The sequence below is a fragment of the Trachurus trachurus genome, assembly GCF_905171665.1.
Source record: "Trachurus trachurus genome assembly, chromosome: 20".
Lineage (NCBI taxonomy): Eukaryota > Metazoa > Chordata > Actinopteri > Carangiformes > Carangidae > Trachurus > Trachurus trachurus.
In genome coordinates this window covers 3,567,558-3,586,846 of record NC_139911.1, presented here as the reverse complement: position 1 = coordinate 3,586,846, position 19,289 = coordinate 3,567,558, and the positions used below count along the sequence as shown (strand labels likewise).

Sequence of the window (19,289 nt, the reverse complement as noted above, 5' to 3'; positions counted from 1 at the left end):
TTCACCCAAAATCGATAATTTTCTCACCAATTTTCTACTCACAGTCATGCCGAGGAAGAACGCTTTTGGAGTTCTTCCATCTCCATGACTCCGAAAGTTCTCCGAACCCTTCCTTGGCATGACGGTGAGTAGAAAATTGGTGAATTATCGATTTTGGGTGAGGTATCCCTTTAAGGGCAATAAAGTAAAAAAATAAAATAAAATAAAAACATAGAAAATCTCACAGAAGTGTAAGTTGCTGTGTTTCCTTTTAACGTTAACTTGATGAGCAGCCAACATAACAGCTCTGATGAATGTCGGAGGTGGAGATCTTCAGCCCGTTAGCAAAACATTGATTTTCCAGTTAGTTTGTCGTTATGAACAAAAGCTGAAATCTGTTATCAGAACAGGAACGCAGCTCTGACTGATTCATATCCCACTGGATCAGAGAGAAATAAGTCTTTATGCACTTTGATCTGCCTTTTTTTTCTTCTTTTGCACTATTCACACTTCTCTAGTTTTGCATTTTCCACTATTAAGGCTGTATTTACACAGTATTTCTATATTTGCATAGCCTATTTTTCTACTCTTTTTTTTACCCTGTATGTCACAATGCTACTACAGCAACCAAATCTCCAGTTATTTTTTGATGGTGATGCTGCAACATCAGCAGCTGCATCTGAGCCGCGGTGCATCCATCCATCCATCCATCCATCCATCCATCCATCCATCCATCCATCCATCCATCCATCCATCCATCCATCCATCCATCCATCCATCCATCGTCTACACCGGAGCTCCAGGTCCATTAGTGCAGAGCAGAAAACTATGAATGATGACGAGCATTAAGTCGCACTCAGCCCGGCTGCTCCCCCCTCCACCCTCCACCCTGCAGCTAATGCCCCCGGAGCTGCTGCAGCCCAGAGAGTTTAGCATTCCTAAATGTGTTTAAGTGCAGCCATTAACCTCGGTGCAGCAGAGCCCAGTGACCGACCGACCGACAGGAGCCACGAGACGTTTTCTAATGCAGCTGCACAAATGAAACGGCCACGAGTTAATGGTGGAGGACGACGGCTGCACACTGATCTCTGACCTGTTTCCCTGATTCACTTTCTAGAGATTCATTCAACGTTTAAACTGCACAAACCCACCAACATGTCTACCAAAGTCACGTAAAGGTTATCTTTCACTCAGCTACACTGTAAATTAGCTCGTTACCTCGAGTTCTCAGGTTAAAATACAGGTTGAATGAATAAATGAACATGTTTTCTCCTTAACGCTTCAGTAGATGTAATCTGACGATGTTAATAGTTTCTAAGCTGTTAAATCAAACGCTTCATCGTCAGATCAAGACTTTTCATGTTTTGTTTTTGTAGTTTCTAATTAAGCGACCGGTTGATTAACAACTGCAGCCGACATCAGAAACACAAACGACCACAACAGCTTCACATTACGTTGGAGCTGCTTAAACACACCTCATGTAAAAGGCAAATGTGTGTGTGTGTGTGTGTGTGTGTCAGGCCTCCACCTGCACCCCTCAACCCCCCACCCACCCCCAACCCTGTGGTCCTCCAGGGTCTAATTAGCTGCTGTGCTGAGCTGCTGCCCCTCCTCTCTAATCACTCACAGCATCCTAATCAGCCTCGATGCTGCAAACACAACAACACACAACAACACAACAGCAGCAGCAGCACAAAAAAAAACAAAAAAACATGGCCGCCGTCTGCTGCTCACAAAGACGCCTCAGACCTCAGACCTCAGACCTGCTCTCTTCTCTTCTGTTCTGTTCTGGTCCCATTTGCATTTTACAGCCGGAGCAGCGTTCGTCCGTTGGCCTTTTGTCAGGTGGAGGTCGAAACAGAAGCAGAAACAGAAACACGCAGCAGCTTTTTGTTCCTGTTACCGACGAATAGAAACCAACTCAAAGAGAAACTGAGCCTCGTTTACATACTAATGAATGAATGAATGAGAGGCTGCTGAGGTGCTGCTGTTTTACTACGACATGGCTACTACAGCAGCAGCAGCAGCAGCAGCAGCAAGGCATCATGGGAAAATGAATGCGAGACAGACCGGTATGAGCTAGCTGCTTTTTTAAAGAGCAGAGAGTGAACAGCAGCGACTCAGTCTGCCAGAGCTCATCAATAATAGAAAGGTGAGTGATTCATTACCGTAGAAACGGTGTCGTGACTCCTGCTAACGATCTGCTGACAGAGTTCAGACTCGGTGTGTTTTAGTAAATGTCACAGTGAGGGAGCGGCTCCATGATAAAGTCATAGAGTCAGAGGAAGGAAACTCTGCAGGTTTGACCTCAGAAAGGATAAAACTTCATCGCTGCACAGTTTATTAAAATATATCCAAGGTCACACTAAGGCCAAATCTCCAGAAGTAAAGGACAATATAGGTATTGTATAGTTTTCCTATGTCCTAAATATTGGTGGTTACATCATTATTTTTACTTTTATCACATTTGTGCATCACAACTTCTCTCAGGAGATTAATAAAGTATCTCTGATTTTCATTTTAACATATTTTTTTTGTGCAAATGGCAAAAAACAAACTGAAATCACAGTATGATGATTTATTTTGCATATCTTGCAGCTTTTACATTAATATGCATGCATATTTTTTCTGCAGGTTCAGCTGTACTGTATCTATCAGGCTCATGGGATCATGTCTTGTATTTATTATTCGGGTTGTCAACTGATGAAAATATGCTAATTAGGCATGATTAATTGCAATTTCATCGCACGGTTTTATCTGCTCAAAATGCAGCTTTAAGAGATTTTCTTTAAAGTGTTTGATAGCAGACAAATATTCTGCTTTATGCAAATGTTGTATCTGTTATTAAAAACAAACCAGAAACACTAAAAACCATCAAACGCCTCACTGCAACTGGAGGAAATAAATCTGCTGCTGCTGCATGCTGCTCCAACAACGTTAGGGCCAATAACACTGTGAGGCTTCGTTTAGGTCGTCAAAGCAACGGTGCAACACGAGAAAACACAAAGTCTAAATAACTCATGTATCTAAGTGTGTAATGTGAGTTGACCAAACTTTGTCTGATAAGATTTCTGGAAAATTCACTTTTTATAGTTTCCATAAAAGAGTCAATTTGGTGCAAACGACTTTAATCATCATCACACATCTGATCTGATCTGATGCATTAAGAGAAACCACGAGGTGAACCTGACCCTTCTCCTTCCTCTTCTGGACGCTCGTGTGGCAGCCATGAACGACGTCTTTGTGTGAAGACGGAGGTGAAGCCCCGAATGTTAATAGGTCACAAAGAGCCGACAGTTACTGGTCACTCACTGCTTTACACACACACACACACAGACACACACACATGTATAGACGTTGTTGCTGTGGCAAAGACGCACATGACTCTCAGCACGTGATGGTTATTCAGTCGACTCCTAAGCTCATTAACTCTGCACTGGGAGCTGGAACCGGCTCAGAGCACGAGGAGGAGGACGTTGTCGAGGATGAAGGAAGAAGACGAATTCCACCTTTTCAACTAACAAATCTAATAAATTAAAGGGATAGTTCAACATTTTGGCAAATTGGCCCATTGCCATAATCCCTATAGTCATAGCAGTAGGTTCGTTACCTTTATTTGTCAGTGTAAGCTGTTTTTAGAACGGCGGAGCAGAGCCGTGAGCTGCTCAGAGCTACGCTACGGAGGCTAAAGGAATTTCTTGGTTTCCCTCATCAAACTCATCAAATACAAAATCCCAAAACACTTTTGTGGACAAGTTGTGACCTGCACATTCACCACGCTATGAGATAATAACAGAACGTTACGAAACTGAGCCGTTTTCGAGGTAAATACAGAGTAAATACAGAGTCTGCTTGCTGAAAAACTGTCCCTGAACGCAACACGCATCAGCGGTTTTGCATGAATTTACCTCTAAAACAGCTCTGTCTCGTAACGTTGTGTTATTATCTCATAGTGTGGTGAATGTGCAGGTCACAACTTGTCCACCAGAGCGTTGTGGAGTTGTTGGATTGTGTATTTGATGAGTTTGATGAGGGAAACCAAGAAATTCCCTCAGCCTCCGTAGTGTAGCTCTGAGCAGCTCACGGCTCTGCTCCACCGTTCTAAAAATAGCTTGCACCGACAATTAAAGGTAACGAACCTACTGCTATGACTATAGGGATTATGGCAATGGGCCAATTTGCCAAAATGTTGAACTATCCCTTTAAATTCTCAGTTTGAGGAGCGAACGGAGCAGCAGGAAGTGACGCAGACACACTTAGTAGCTCGATAAAAGACGACAAGCGACTCATTAATAATCATTAACTTCCTGCAGCAGAGAGAAGAGACACAAACTAATGGACGACGACGGCGTCTTCACTGAGTCACTGAGGCCCGAGGCCGCGGCTATTGTACCGCTCAGTGTCGGATGAACTCCTCTCTTTTATTCAGTAAAAAAAAAGAGGAGAGGAGAAGAGTGGAGGGGGAGGAGGAGGAGGAGGGAAAACTAAATGATGCTTTGCTGAATCTGGATCGTTGTCATGGCGATGACATCCCTCATTCTCTGTGTGTCACCAAGGTCAAGAGAGAGAGAGACAGAAAAGAATCAGGTTGTGTCATTAAACAAAGAAATTTTTAATATTGGTTAAAATATATATATAAAAAAAACTGTTTTATTTTTGCTTATTTGTAATTTTCTGTAATTTCCCAGCTTGGGATCAATAAAGTATCTATCTATCTATCTATCTATCTATCTATCTATCTATCTATCTATCTATCTATCTATCTATCTATCTATCTATCTATCTATCTATCTATCTATCTATCTATCTATCTATCTATCTATCTAACTAATTTAGATTAAACATAATTTTTTAAAACAGTATTTAACCCTTTACTCTTATTCACTCTAAAAAGTGGGTCACACAATCTGAGAGCTGACGTTATCTCTGTCAGTTGGTTCAGGCAGCGGTGACATGATGACAGTTAGCAAATATTTAGCGACTACGGTGGCCCCTGAGGACAAAGTACCTACAGGAGAGATAAAAACACACAGAAGTGAAACAAACATTCACACTAGAGATAGGCTACTGTAACGGCATGAGCAGCATTGATCAGTTCTGCAGCTACAGCTTCGACTTGGACCAATGCAACATGCAACGTGCAGGTCAGGAGATCGAACAGCTGATCACACTTCACTTGGTTTTATCTATCTGCAAAGACACAGACACTGTAAGGAATATTCAATCATGCATCATAACTGATACAAGTCATTTAGCAGGAAATAGAGTCTGCCAGTAAACCTAGAAAAGTCAGTACGTTTTCTGAATGGGATTTTGGTAAAATATCTGAAAATAGGTCTGTGGTTAACGAAAGCTTTTGTTCTAGGACATAAAACAGGTCAGTAAATACCCTACTGTTGAAGCTTTACGTGTGGTTAAAAAAGCGGTTGCTAACAAGTTGCTCCATACGACTACAAACCCTGTCAGGGAGTCGGGGACATTAAACGTCACCCCCCCAACAGGCCAGAGTGTCTTATGGAGGTTATTTATGGCTCTTCAACAAGTAAAAACAGTCTCATTTCCCCATTAGACAATGTTTTTAAAATATAGCAGCTGAAATCAGTGGAAAGCTTAGTGGTGGTGACGACCGTGTAGTAGTCCGTTAAAGTCTAACGTTAGCTTTTTACTTCTGGACATCGTATTTAAGCTTCAGATACGGTAGAAAAGGAGTTCATATGTGAAGATTATCTCACTGAACTAAACTTCAAATCCAAACATCCAAAACGCAATGCAGAAATCTTTGTTTTACGGGAACCAGAACAATGATAAACTTCCGTTTTTTTCTTTTCTTTTGCTATTCTCATAAAAATACAAATTGATCCAATATGAGGTCAGATATTTTTACTATGTTTCATATTAACAATAATAAATAGCAACAACTTGTGACCTCTGGTGCCACATATTAAATCAAATCAGTTAACAAAGACATTTTCCCTTGAAGCTTTCTGCTTCATCTTAAAAGGCCGACAACAGGAATTTATTGAACAGTGTCTTTGTTTTTAATATATTACTGTGACCACAACTCCTGCATTTTATTTCTCTAATTGCTACACTTTTATATTTTCAGCCTTTGTTTTGTGTATTGTTATCTAGGCTATCTGTCTTTATTCACTATGACATGTTGCTGCTGCCCTCGTGACAGAGGTCTTGATCTCAATGGTTCTAAATTAAAGGTTAAATAAAATAAAAATAAATACATTTTAATCAGTGTGAACGTACAAACAGCTGGTGCACGTGTCTCCTCCTCCTGACTGTGATGAGTCGATCACATTAAACGTCACATGTTTTTCTGGGGGGGTTTTTTCTGTGTGGGGGTCAGTGACATCTCTGTGTCCGTGTCTGTGTCTTTAATCAATCTTTTCTGCTAAACGCCGCCCGCCGCCCACTGCGACTGACACAACGACGGTCTGATGCTCTGAATCACTAATAAACAGGAACCAGGGATCAAACGGTGACGTTGCATTAATCAACCTCCTCCTCCTCTATTGACACATTCCTGCCCTTTGAGACGAATTTCTTAAAACCTCTGTTCCCCTGGATGAGTGTGTGTGAGGTTGTAACACACTCTGAAGCAGAAACACAACGATTCATTCATTCATTCATGTGCAGCTCCTCCTGCGGTGTGAGATTAACAGGAAACATGCAAAGCAACCAGCGGTGTCACTGACTGTCACATTATCATACAGCAGGTTAGACAGACACATAATAACCATAATGACATTCACAGAGAGTCCAGCCTGCTTTATTACTGTATGATATGAATCCATTAACGTCTATCTAGAGATCCAGATGTGACACGATACACAGCTGCAGCGGCCCGTGTGTGTGTGTGTGTGTGTGTGTGTGTGTGTGTGTGTGGGTGAATAACTGAGTCCAGCTCGTCCTCTCTCTACTTTATGCAAAAATAAAATCACCTATTTGCATGTTTCTGTGTCGATCTCACATTATCACACTGTGACAGCGGATTAGACTGACTGCACTGTTTATACAAGCACTGGTCTGGTGCATTGTGGGAAATACACACCAGGCACAGTGTTTCTAAGAATTACAGGAGAGAATAGATTGTTTTATTTATTTATCATAGTTATAAAAGATCAAAACTGTTCAAAACTGCACCATGCAAACAGACATAAAGAGATATAATTATCATTTTATACCAACATCCCTTGCTCTTTCCTTTAGTTTTTAGTATGTTTTTATTTGAACAGTATTTTACTCTATTTATTGCACCCCACACTTTCTTTCTTTCTCTTCTCTTGGATACGTTTGCCTTTGTTACTGTTTTATTGGATATTATGTAGCTACTGTGTATGGATGTTTTACATGTACATGGCAGCTGTCACAACTCCCTTGCCCAAGACAAATTTCCCCTGGTGGGACAAATAACGTTGATTTTATTTGATTTTATTCACATTTTCTCAGAGTTTCTGCAGAGCTGCACTGAGGATATTTGGAATAAGAGAAGTTATTTATTATTAAACTGTAAAATGTTGAGTGTTTGTGGCTGGTTAATCAGTTATCAACACTCAAATTCAGTATTGATCACATTAGTCAGGGCCCAGACTTGAGCAACAGGCTCTGCAGTGTGTCCAGCTGCAGTGTGGGTTGCCAGATACAGTTGATGACAACAGGTTTTTAATGACACTAAACTTGGCAACTTCACTGTAACGATGAGACGAGATGATAAAATGTTTTACGGCGTATCTTCATAACTGTTTCCGATCTGATCTGCTCGTCGATAGATTGTTTTATTTATTATCTTAGTTATAAAAGATGAAAACTGTTCAAAACTGCACCATGCAACGCACATAAAGAGATATAATTATCTTTTTTGTGTTGCTGCAAACTGAAATTAATTCATTTTATTGACATTTTCCCAGAGTTTCTGCAGAGCTGCACTGAGGATATTTGGAATAAGAGAAGTTATGTATTATTAAACTGTAAAATGCTGAGTGTTTGAACCATATTTGAGAGATCGCTGCAAAATAATGTGCCTCAATATTGGCTGGTTAATCAGTTGTCAGGGCCCAGACTTGAGCAACAGGCTCTGCAGTGTGTCCAGCTGCAGCTGCAGTGTGGGTTGCCAGATACAGTTGATGACAACAGGTTTTTAATGACACTAAACTTGGCAACTTCACTGTAACGATGAGACGAGATGATAAAACGTTTTACGGCGTATCTTCATATCTGTTTCTGTTTCCGATCTGATCTGATCGTCTCAGTCTCTCCTTCTCTGTGGCTGGTTGGTTGTGACTCAGTGTAAAAATGCAGGAAATAGACCGAGCCCAGTGAAGCTGTGGCTGAGTCATCATGCATCATTCAGAACAAGAGCTGCACAAATAAAGATGGAAGGAAACAGATACGAACTGAGAGATGATAGTTTAAAAAGACAGACAGATCGCAGTTCCTCATCGTTTCCAGTGATGATGATAAAGCTGCTATTTATACTATTCAACTTTACATTTTCTACATTTCTTTACCCAGACTGATGCTGTGTTTCCTCCTTTCCTCCTCTCCTGCCTCTGTGAGTCTGAAGCCGTTTTTTCATTCACATATTTCCCTGTTTCTGTGAGTGGAACGTGACCCATTGAGACAAACTACTAACCACCGTCACTTTCATGTCATTTGCAAACTGCTGCTCTGCTGAAATCCTTGATTTTTACAACCCACAACATCATTTGACAAAGTTTCCTCTCATGCACAAAGTCACGAGACGGAGAGAAGCTAAAATAATTTTGACTTTTTCTCCAATTTTTCAAACTAAACCTGCATCGACAAAGGTGAATGATTATCTATCAGTGTTTTGCGAGCAGGAAGTGATCGAGAAGAATGTCAATGTCAATGTCAAATATGTCACACACACACACACACATATACACAAGGTTTCCACTCGGCCCACGCAGAAACAGGAAGGCAGACACTCGCAGGCTGCGGTGAACCAAAATATCGCTTCCTGTTGCAGCTGTTTGAGAGTTTGTCAGTGATGCTGCTGCTTCTCCACCTTCATGTTTCTTTTAATTCAGAATAAAATACAATAAAATATATATAAATCTGTAGTAACAGTGTCGTTCGTTTCCCCAGAGGGGCCGAGGTCAGTGCATCAGAGGCCCGAGCCGCCTCTCTGCTGCTCTAATGTGGGCAGCTGCCTCTTGTCCTCGGCCCCCGGTGGCTAATTAGGAGACGCAGATGAGGCCTATTCTTGAACATAAAGGAAAGAAACGTGAGCAGAGCGGTGCAGATCTAAACGGAGCTGCAGATTCTTCACCTCTGGGAACGAGGACGAGGTGGATGAAGCAGAAACAGAAACAGAAGCAGCAGCAGGGTGAGGGAGATGGACGACGCTGCTCAGCTCAGTGTGTTTGTGCAAGATGAAAAACATTTCACAAGTGATTTCGCCACAGTCGGGCCGAGCCGAGGTGTCTCTGTTTTGGCTTGTCTCAGTCAGCACACACACACATACACACACTGACACAGAGACAGAGAGGGTGTGTTTCACAAGTCTCATCAATGAGGTATTTTAGTGGTTAATTACCAGAGTTTAAGCAGCAGCGAGTCGAGACACGGAGGAAAAAGCTGCAGATGAACAAACATCAGGAGCTGAACGAAGCTGAATGAATTGTAATGTCCAGATGTAGAAGATCGACTACATTTAATTTTTTACATTAAACCTAAAAAAGACCCAGTGTGTCTACTGTTTGGACTGGCGGACACACAACTTAAAAGTGCACATCCCAAAAGACTCTTCTCTATTCTCACTTTTTGTGCAAAGAGGAACATATTCCCGAAGTGGGTATCCTCCACAATAGCTGGATGGCATAAGGGTAGAATACTTAAAATACTGGTCCAGGTGTATGACTGAGGTTTTCTATAGAATAGCAGCCATTGTGTTAGAGTGCCTGGTGGACCATAAGCAAGAAAATACAACACATAGCGGGTTACATGAGTTATTATGCACTTGATGCTGAAGAGATAGTTCAACATTTTGGCAAATTGGCCCATTGCCATAATCCCTAATAGTCATAGCAGTAGGTTCGTTACCTTAAATTGTCGGTGCAAGCTATTTTTAGAACGGTGGAGCAGAGCCGTGAGCTGCTCAGAGCTACGCTACGGAGGCTCATGGGATTTCTTGGTTTCCCTCATCAAACTCATCAAATACACAATCCAACAACTCCACAACGCTCTGGTGGACAAGTTGTGACCTGCACATTCACCACGCTATGAGATAATAACAGAACGTTACCACACAGAGTTGTTTTAGAGGTACATTCATGCAAAACCACTGATGCGCGTTGCCTTCAGGGACAGTTTTTCATCCAGCAGTCTCTGTATTTACCTCAAAAACAACTCTGTCCCATGAGCCTCCGTAGCGTAGCTCTGAGCAGCTCACGGCTCTGCTCCACCGTTCTAAAAACATCTTGCACCGACAATTAAAGGTAACAAACCTACTGCTATGACTATAGAGGGATTATCTGTTTACCAACAAATCAGGATGCGTGCGCAACCTGACTGCAGAAAGAACCGGTTGTCATGGTTACCTCTATGGATCTAGTGTAGTCAAAGCGGTGTTAGCTAGCGATGTTGTCAGCCTACTACAACAGTTTATCACCTACTGATGTAGTGTGTGTTTTATACATAGACTGTTTTATAGTTTTATAACGGCAGGGGGGGAAAAAAACGTCAGGACGGAGGATCGAGTTTGTACCGCGGCAACGGCAACTCAGCCACGGGACAAGCCACGGACACTCACAGCACGGCGTCGGTCATCGGTAAAAACAACACTGTCACTGTGCATCCCTAACGTTACTACAGCTATTTAACAGACAATAATGTTCAGGAAAACACTCACGATTACAAAACTCAGTGTCTGTGAGGACTGAGCTGCTGCCTGGTCAGAGAGGGAAGAGGATGGACCTGTCTAAAGTCTGGAACAACTGCATAACGTAACTGTAACGTTACATGCATGGCTGAGTATGTACCGGACCGGTAATCTAAAACAATGTAGCTTAACGTTAATTAATGTCAGCTTGCTTTCCATTAGTATGTGACCTCGTCTTCAGTCACTGTCGTAGTAAACATTTCACAACTCATTCGCTGCAGTTCTACAGCTGTGTGGGCATATCTAGCTTTATCACCATTCAAACCAACGTATCTAACACGTTATATTGCTCGAAATTAATCGCCAATGTACTATTTTCTCTCTCGTTTGCCTTGAAAGGGGTGCGAGTTGACGCTATTCTGTAAATTATGCGCGTTTTGTTATTTTTATCAAAACAATTAGTGCAACTAACAGCACAAAAAGACATGATCACGGCTCTTGCTGCTCTCTTTCTGCAGGCGACATGCGCAGTAGAACGTCAGTGACGTAGGCTGGTAATCCCTCTATAGGGATTATGGCAATGGGCCAATTTGCCAAAATGTTGAACTATCCCTTTAATGATGCTGCTGTTGTGGAATGTAAGAACTGGATGCTGTCTTTAGGGGGACTCCCCCCGCTCTATGATTCTTTTGTTTATGTAAGGGATAATGTATAGTTCGGAGGTTGTTATGGAGAAATAAACCCCGACAGGTTGTATGGAACCCCGACGCGAAGCGGAGGGGTTTCATACAACATGAAGGGGTTTATTTCTCCATAACAACTGACCAACTATACATTATCCCGCTTAGAACACGGCCTACAACTAAATCATTCAATAATGTAACACAAAATAATGATAAAAAGAGATTTTATTCATGTAAAATTAGACCGTTGCTCGGGACGCCGCTCTGACCAGCGCAGCACAGAAAAGAGAAAGTATGCAGGATATTTACTTTATGTTTCACTTTTACCGTCATTAAATAGCTTCGGACTAATTGTGATGTTAGATAAACGACTTGTAACCTGTTAGAGGGAGAGTGGAGGCTCCTTATTTCCACATCGTGGCTGAAAAGTAAACTTGCATCAGAACCTCTGACCGTGTCACAGCTCCTCTCCTCTCTGTAGCTCTGCGACACAAACGCACCCCATAATCTCTTGTTTATGACAGGTACGACTACGGTAATCCATCGATCCACTGATTGATTATCAAAGGCTTCAAATGCACGAACGGGAGGAGGCTCAGCAAAACAGTGGCCGTGACCCATGGATGTATTATGCCGTGACCGGACATGCAGAGTCGGCCGTTGCTATGGAGTCCCTAGCAACGGTCCGCTCAGCGGTGGTCTATCGAGAAATAAACACCGCAGAATATTGGTGATTGATCAATCAGAATCGAGTATTCAAGAGAGCCGTGTTCTAAGCAAGGGGGCAGTTGTCGGTCTGAGAAGTGAAGCTCACTTCCGCGTTCAAAAAACTGCAATCCCCCCGGATTCCTCTGGGGGCTGGTGTCAGAAGGGAGCATTCCTCATAGACCCCCATGTTAAAATCACCGATTTTACATCCTCAATAAACATGTTAAAAGCCTGGTGTCAGAACGTTTTTTCGTCTCAATCAATAGTTTCTACCCCCGCACACACTCTGAGGGGGGTGAATTTTTTTTTTAACTCTACCGTTTTACTGTTATTAGGTTAAAACTCTGGCCAATTAGGGCGCGGAAACGTTGAGTGACAGGTCCGAGCAGCTCCGTGGACAGCTGCTTCGAGGCCAGTGGGCGGGTTCTCGGCCGGCCAATCCAACATGGCGCTGTCCAGGCCGCCATATTTGAGTCACAAAAACTACTCCCCAAAACCAATGGGTGACGTCACGGACGCTACGTCCATTCTTTTTACAGTCTATGGTTCTAAGTGATGATACGGCCCCCTCCCCCGTTGTTGTGGTTGTTTTTGTCTAAGACGGCACTGTTTGTCTATTTGTGTTTGTGTATATTTGTATATGTGAAGGAACAGAAACTGTACTTCCCTATTTTTTGTTACACATGGCTTCGATTCATGTCCCTCCCGCCTCGTGCTTATATCTGTATTGATCTTTTTTGTTGTTTTAAATTGTTTCTGTTTTATGAAAAACTCAATACAGATATTGAACAGAACAAAAGGTCAAAGGTCAGAGTCACATTTGGCCTCTTGAATCAGCATCACACTGAGACCATTTGTTCATATTTAACATCAACATTCACAAGGACTCGAGGTTGATTTTTGGGGCGGTCAGCGGTCAAGGTTGTGGCGACCTCAAAGATGAACCTGCTCTGACTTTGTTGCTCAAAGGTCAAAGGTCAAACTCACCGTGACCTCACAAACCGCTCCTTTGACCACAACTCATGAATTCATTCACAGTTTCACAATAAATGATGACGACATTTAACACCCAAAAGGCCAACTTCACTGTGATGTCATAGTATGTTTCATTATTCTCTATCTGTGACCATATTTTCCTTCTTTAAAGGGATAGTTCACCCAAAATTCAAATTTCACTCATTATCTCCTCCTCACCCTCATAATCTGCTGGGAAATAAAATAAATCCTGGATTTAATAAAACAATGTGACTCCTCATCCACAGCAGCTCTGCTTTGGACTGGTAAAGATGAAGGTTTGGGGGGAGTTTGGGGGGTGAGGAGGAGGAGGAGGAGGAGGAGGAGGAGGAGGAGGAGGAGGAGGACATTCCTGTTTTCCTGAGGAATGCTCACTTGTCAGCGCAGCGTGGCGGCCGGCTGAAAGGCCTCGTCCCCGTCCCGCCATTCAGCGCTCACAAAGGCAATTTCACAGGAAGACGAGCTTTTCTCTGCTCCGCCATTCTCCTTCCCCTTCCACTCTCTCACACACACACACACACACTTACACACACAGACACACACACACACTCACATGCTCCCAGGCCGCAGCATTAGCATGTTAATGGACGTCCAGGAAGAAAAAAGAAAAAACACATGAACGTGAACCAGTGGGAAACTTTGTGGTAAAGAAGAAGAAAAACAACGAGAGAAGCCTGGGAATGGCGGCAAAAACCTCCTCCTCTTCCTCCTCCTCCTCCTCTTCATCGTCTGAGTCTGCTGAACCCGAAGGCCCTAATCCATCAGGCGGATGAATACAAGAGGAAAATAGAGCCGCCTGGAAAAGTTCTGGTTCTGTTAAAGGAGAATTCCGGCCATTTTTGACCCCTAACGCCCCTTTCAACCCATCAACTCATTAATCAGTCAATCATATCTATTACATCCGGTTTGCCTGTTCACCTGCTGGCTTTAATTAACATCCCTTGTTCTCTTTTAGTTTTTTTTTGTATGTTTTTTATTTGAACTGGTTTTATGAACAATTTATTGCACTCTCCGCACTTTCTCTTTTTTTTCTCTCTCTTTTCTCTCTTGGATATGTGTGCCAGTGTTGCTACTGTAATGTACAGTATGTATTGTGTATGTATGTTTTACAAGTACAAAGCAGGTGTATTATGCCCAAGACAAATTTCCCCCCCGGGACAAATAAAGTTCATTTGATTTTGATTTGATAAATCATTGTCCTGATGGTCACCCAGTGTTGGGGGGAGCAAAAAATGCGACTAAAATTGATGTAGGCAAACCGGAGTTACACCATGGCTTATTTCTTTAAAAATAAACGGTCGCGCAGTGCAGTGGTAATGTCCATAATATCTCTGACCGTTTATTTTTGTAAAGAAATCATCACAACAAGGACAAAGTGTTAGTTTCTGTGGCGGGGAGAGCAGGCGCTCTGCGATCGGATAGTAATTTAATTGAATTCTAGGATGTTTCAGAGTTGGGCTATCTGAGGTGAGTGGCTACATGCAAAAACACAAAGTTTATACTGTTTATACTGTCCACTATATGAGTTCAGTGGTGTCTCTAAGGATTCCAGTCATGTAGCCTATCATAGATATTTGAATGTTTTCTGTGTGTTTGTTGTGGTTAGCCATGGTAACTCTGGTTTGCCAGCCCTGCATACATTTTAGTCGTGTTTTTTGCTCCCCCCAACACTGAGGTGAGGTCGCTTTACTTCATCTTTGCTGCAACTTTGAGAAAGTTTTGGGTCTTTCTGCAGCAGATCGATCGACTTCTGTTTCCAATATTTGACCAGAAATATCCAATCGTTCAAAGAGAAACCAAACAGACTCAGTACATTTACACATGACAATTGAGGAAACCGAATTATTGCCTTATAGTCCGACTAGAACTGGACAACTGAGTGCATGTAAACGGGCCCGTATTAACCTGCTGGGTGACCACCAGGACAACGATTTAGGGATCAAAAATGACCATAATTCTCCTTTAAATCTGAGTGAATCAAACTTCAGCTTCAGTTTTCTTTAAAAACATCTTTAAAACGTTATATTTCTCATGCTACAGTTCAGTTTGGTCCGGTCACCAGGCTGCAGGCTGCAGGTGCTGCTGGGAGCGCTGGTCCCTTTATGGAGCAGAGCAGAGCGGAGCGGAGTGAAGCTGCCATTGAGCTCGTCACGGGTCGGAAGTGTGCGGTTGCGTAACAGCATCAGCGGTGGGAACATGTATTTATGATGACGCCTGCCCTTTTGCAGTCGGGGTTATAAATAGCCCTTCGCCTTCGCGTGGCCCTTTAACAGCAGGTGTGAGTGTGACAGAGAGAGAGAGAGAAAACTACGACTGCAGCTACAGCTCAGTGAGGGTCAATACACACACACACACACACACACACACACACGTCACATGTTTACTCTCACTGTGATAAGATCTGAAACCTCCTCACCTGATCACAGAGTCCACTTCAGACTTTCATTTATCGTCTTTAAGTGACCTCTGACCCCTGAACCACATCTGCCCGGACTGTAACTGGATTTAAACAGAAGCTACAACTGCTAACCTGTGTTTTTTTGCATCATTTCACACTCTTTCTCTGCTTGTTTTCATTCCCGTTGATCAAATTCAACAACCTCTGTGTGTGTAAATGTGAATCTGCAGCTGTAAATGTTTCGTTTTTTCGTTTCATTGACATTTATCTACAGTGAAACAAGCTCATAACTCAACATAAGAGACGTATCATCACCTTAGAGAAGTGGTTGTGGTTGATAGGTGTTTGACTCAACAGCCGTGGTCAGTGTGAGTTACCTGTGACGCCTGAACGCCCCGTGAAAAATATCAATTAGTGCAGCTTTAAGGATGTAAAATAAAACACACAAAATCTACAAAGCAAAGGATCATGGGTAATAATTATAATGGAAAGCTGCTCATCATCTCCTCTGCTTCAAAATATTATTGTGGTGTTGTTGTCGGTGCTATTCTTAGTTTGGTCCGGTCTGCAGGGAGGAGGAGGAGGAGCCGCTGATACTCGATATTCTCCATCACGGACACAACACGGATCTGAGATGTGTGTGTGTGTCTGTGTGTGTGTGTGAGTGTGTGTCAGAGTGTGTGTGTGTGGTGTCTAGACTGATGAACTGACCCCGACATGTTGCTAATCAAATCATCTCATTATGAGGAACACGCTGAGATGTGGTCAACTTCCTGTTCACGGGTCACATGAGACGATTTACGTCATTTCACTCCACGTCAGATCAGAATTTGTTTCATTTCACAATCTTATACGTTATGGAGGAAAAATACAACACTCGAGGGGATTTTTACACACACACACACACACGTGGCGTTGGCGTTCACACTTCTTCCTCCTTCCACAGAGGAAAAGAAAACGCACCTGAAACTCTGGTGGGTTCAAGTTTCACTTCACTGCTGCTGCTGCTCCACTGACAAAATAAGAGCGTGACCTTAAAACACCATGCATGCACCCTCTGAGATATGTGACAAAAACTGATCAAATATTGAATTTCACACCTTGCCCTCTGGCTCCAGGTTTAGTTTCCCTCCTGTTAAGAGTAACAACAGGTACAAGCAGTATTTTATCCCTGCAGCAGCCATCTCTATCTTAAACTCTGGTGAGGGGAGGAGTTAGCCAGCTCTTACCTGACAGATCTCTTCCGTGGCTTAGGCCCATGCTATATGCATTCAGTGTTCTTGCGCCTTACTTTTAAAGGGATAGTTCAATATTTTGGCAAATTGGCCCATTGCCATAATCCCCTATAGTCATAGCAGTAGGTTTGTTACCTTTAATTGTCGGTGCAAGCTGTTTTTAGAACGGTGGAGCAGAGCCGTGAGCTGCTCAGAGCTACGCTACGGAGGCTCATGGGATTTCTTGGTTTCCCTCATCATCAAACTCATCAAATACACAATCCAACAACTCCACAACGCTCTGGTGGACAAGTTGTGACCTGCACATTCACCACGCTATGAGATAATAACACAACGTTACCAGACAGAGTTGTTTTAGAGGGAAATGCAGAGACTGATGATGAAAAACTGTCCCTGAAGGCAACGCGCATCAGCGGTTTTGCATGAATTTACCTCGAAAGCTGGAGCAATGTGTTTTTATTTTGTTTATTTACTTAATTGCTTCATTAATTAACCAAAAATCTGTTTTTCTACTTTTCCTTCAGGTTTTTTTTTGTGTTAAATCTCACTTGCCCACTTAAACCTGAAAGTCTTGTCTCTATAAGGCCACACCTGAGACACCTAGAGCTACTGTGTAAACCTATAGGAGGGGAAATTAACTAGGACACCACACACACACACACACACACTAACACACACACACACACACACACCAGCCGGTCTGCAGTGTGTTGGAAATGTTGGAAATGCAAATGTGCCTGAACGGTCCAAGAAAGAAAACAGACAAAAGAACGAAGAAGAATCTGAATCTGGTTTAAGAATCTCACTCTGACCGGCCGACGGCCAGGAAAGAGGAGAAAGCCTGAGTGACATCAGACGCCAACGTAGTAAAAAAAGAAAGAAAAAAAAACTGAAAGGAGGAAAAAAAAAGTGTAAGAAATCCTTGAGGAGAGAGAGAGAGAGAGAGAGAGAGAGAGAGATGCTGCTGAACTCGACCGACTGGTTTGTTGTAAAGAGAGAGGGAGAGTGTGATCCCGTCGGGTCAAACCTGAAAAACACGAGCAACGTTTTTCCTTCGTGTGACGTGTGTTTTTCCATTTTTCACTGTGACTTCACAGAGAGTTTGTAAAAGCCCTGCGGCCCTGAACGCATCACGAGACAACAATGGGATACAGACATGATGATTATTATTATTAAAGGGCAAAGGCCTTTTTAGTTTTTGTTTTAACGAGCAGGTCTGACATCCAGTGCACATCTGCTTTTATTTTGTTGTTTTTTTATATATATATATTTACATCTTTATACATTCATCTCAAACTAAAGCACTTTAAATGTTGCATTCTGGGATTAGATATTTGATTTTCTACCTGGAGACAAAATGACCGAACATCAGATTTTTACCTGTTTGACTCTTTTTTTTATTTAGTCTTTTCTTTTCTTTTGGAGGAACTTTGCTACACAAACTGCAAAATGAAGATGGAGCTAGCCTACATCCTATCAAAAATAGTCTTTTTTTTTTTACTTTTATACAAATGATTCCAAAAATAATTCTTCAATATTTAAAAAGCAAAAACAGAAACAATCTCTCTGCATACAGTTAATCCTCTCTGACGTTTACTGGGACATCTGACTGAAACTCTGAGGTGAGGTCGCTTTATTTCATCTTTGCTGCAACTTTGAGAAAGTTTTGAGTCTTTCTGCAGAAGATTGATCGACTTCCGTTTCCAATATTTGATCAGAAATATCCCATCGTTCAAAGGGGAAACCGAAGTTACCGAACTGACTGATGCAGGTTTGTGTGTGTGTGTGTGTGCAGCTTCCATCACCTCTGACTCTCCGCTGAATGAACAAACTCTCACACACCCTGACAGAAGAGGAAGTAGCTTTGCAGCATCACACACACACACACACACACACACACACACACACACACACACACACACACACACACACACACACACACATCACAGTGACGCAACCGACTGAAACTCAATCTGATGAACAACAGAGGTCAATTCAATGGAAATGCTGAAGATTATTTCATAATGAGTGAATGAATTTTCACAGTTTTACGACTTTGAGGAGCAGAAGTTGCACATTTCATCCAAACTTTAGCCTCCATTTCAGTCTTTAACACTCAAATCTGACACTTAACTGGCGTATGTGAGGATAAACACATTAAAATCCAGCATCGGACCAATTCCTAAACCTATTTTGGGACGTTTATCATATGTATTCTTGCTAAACTTTGTTGCAGCATTGCACATTGTGTGTGTGACCAGCTGCAGAGTCGGATCAATAACAATGTCCTGATCGATCGGTCACCAGCCAGTCGGGATTGTTTCACTCTAACTTTGTTCAATGCACCGGCAGCAACTGATAGAAACTTAAAGATCAATATCTGCACTGATATCAGCAACAACAAAAAAAAACTGATT

General features: G+C 42.3%; 1 protein-coding gene across 1 annotated transcript in view; it reads right to left on the bottom strand.

Annotated features, from left to right (window-relative positions):
- gfod1 (glucose-fructose oxidoreductase domain containing 1) overlaps window positions 1–19,289 on the bottom strand; it is a 36,691-nt gene that overhangs the window by 12,454 nt on the left and 4,948 nt on the right. The gene's annotated exons all lie outside the window — the stretch shown is intronic.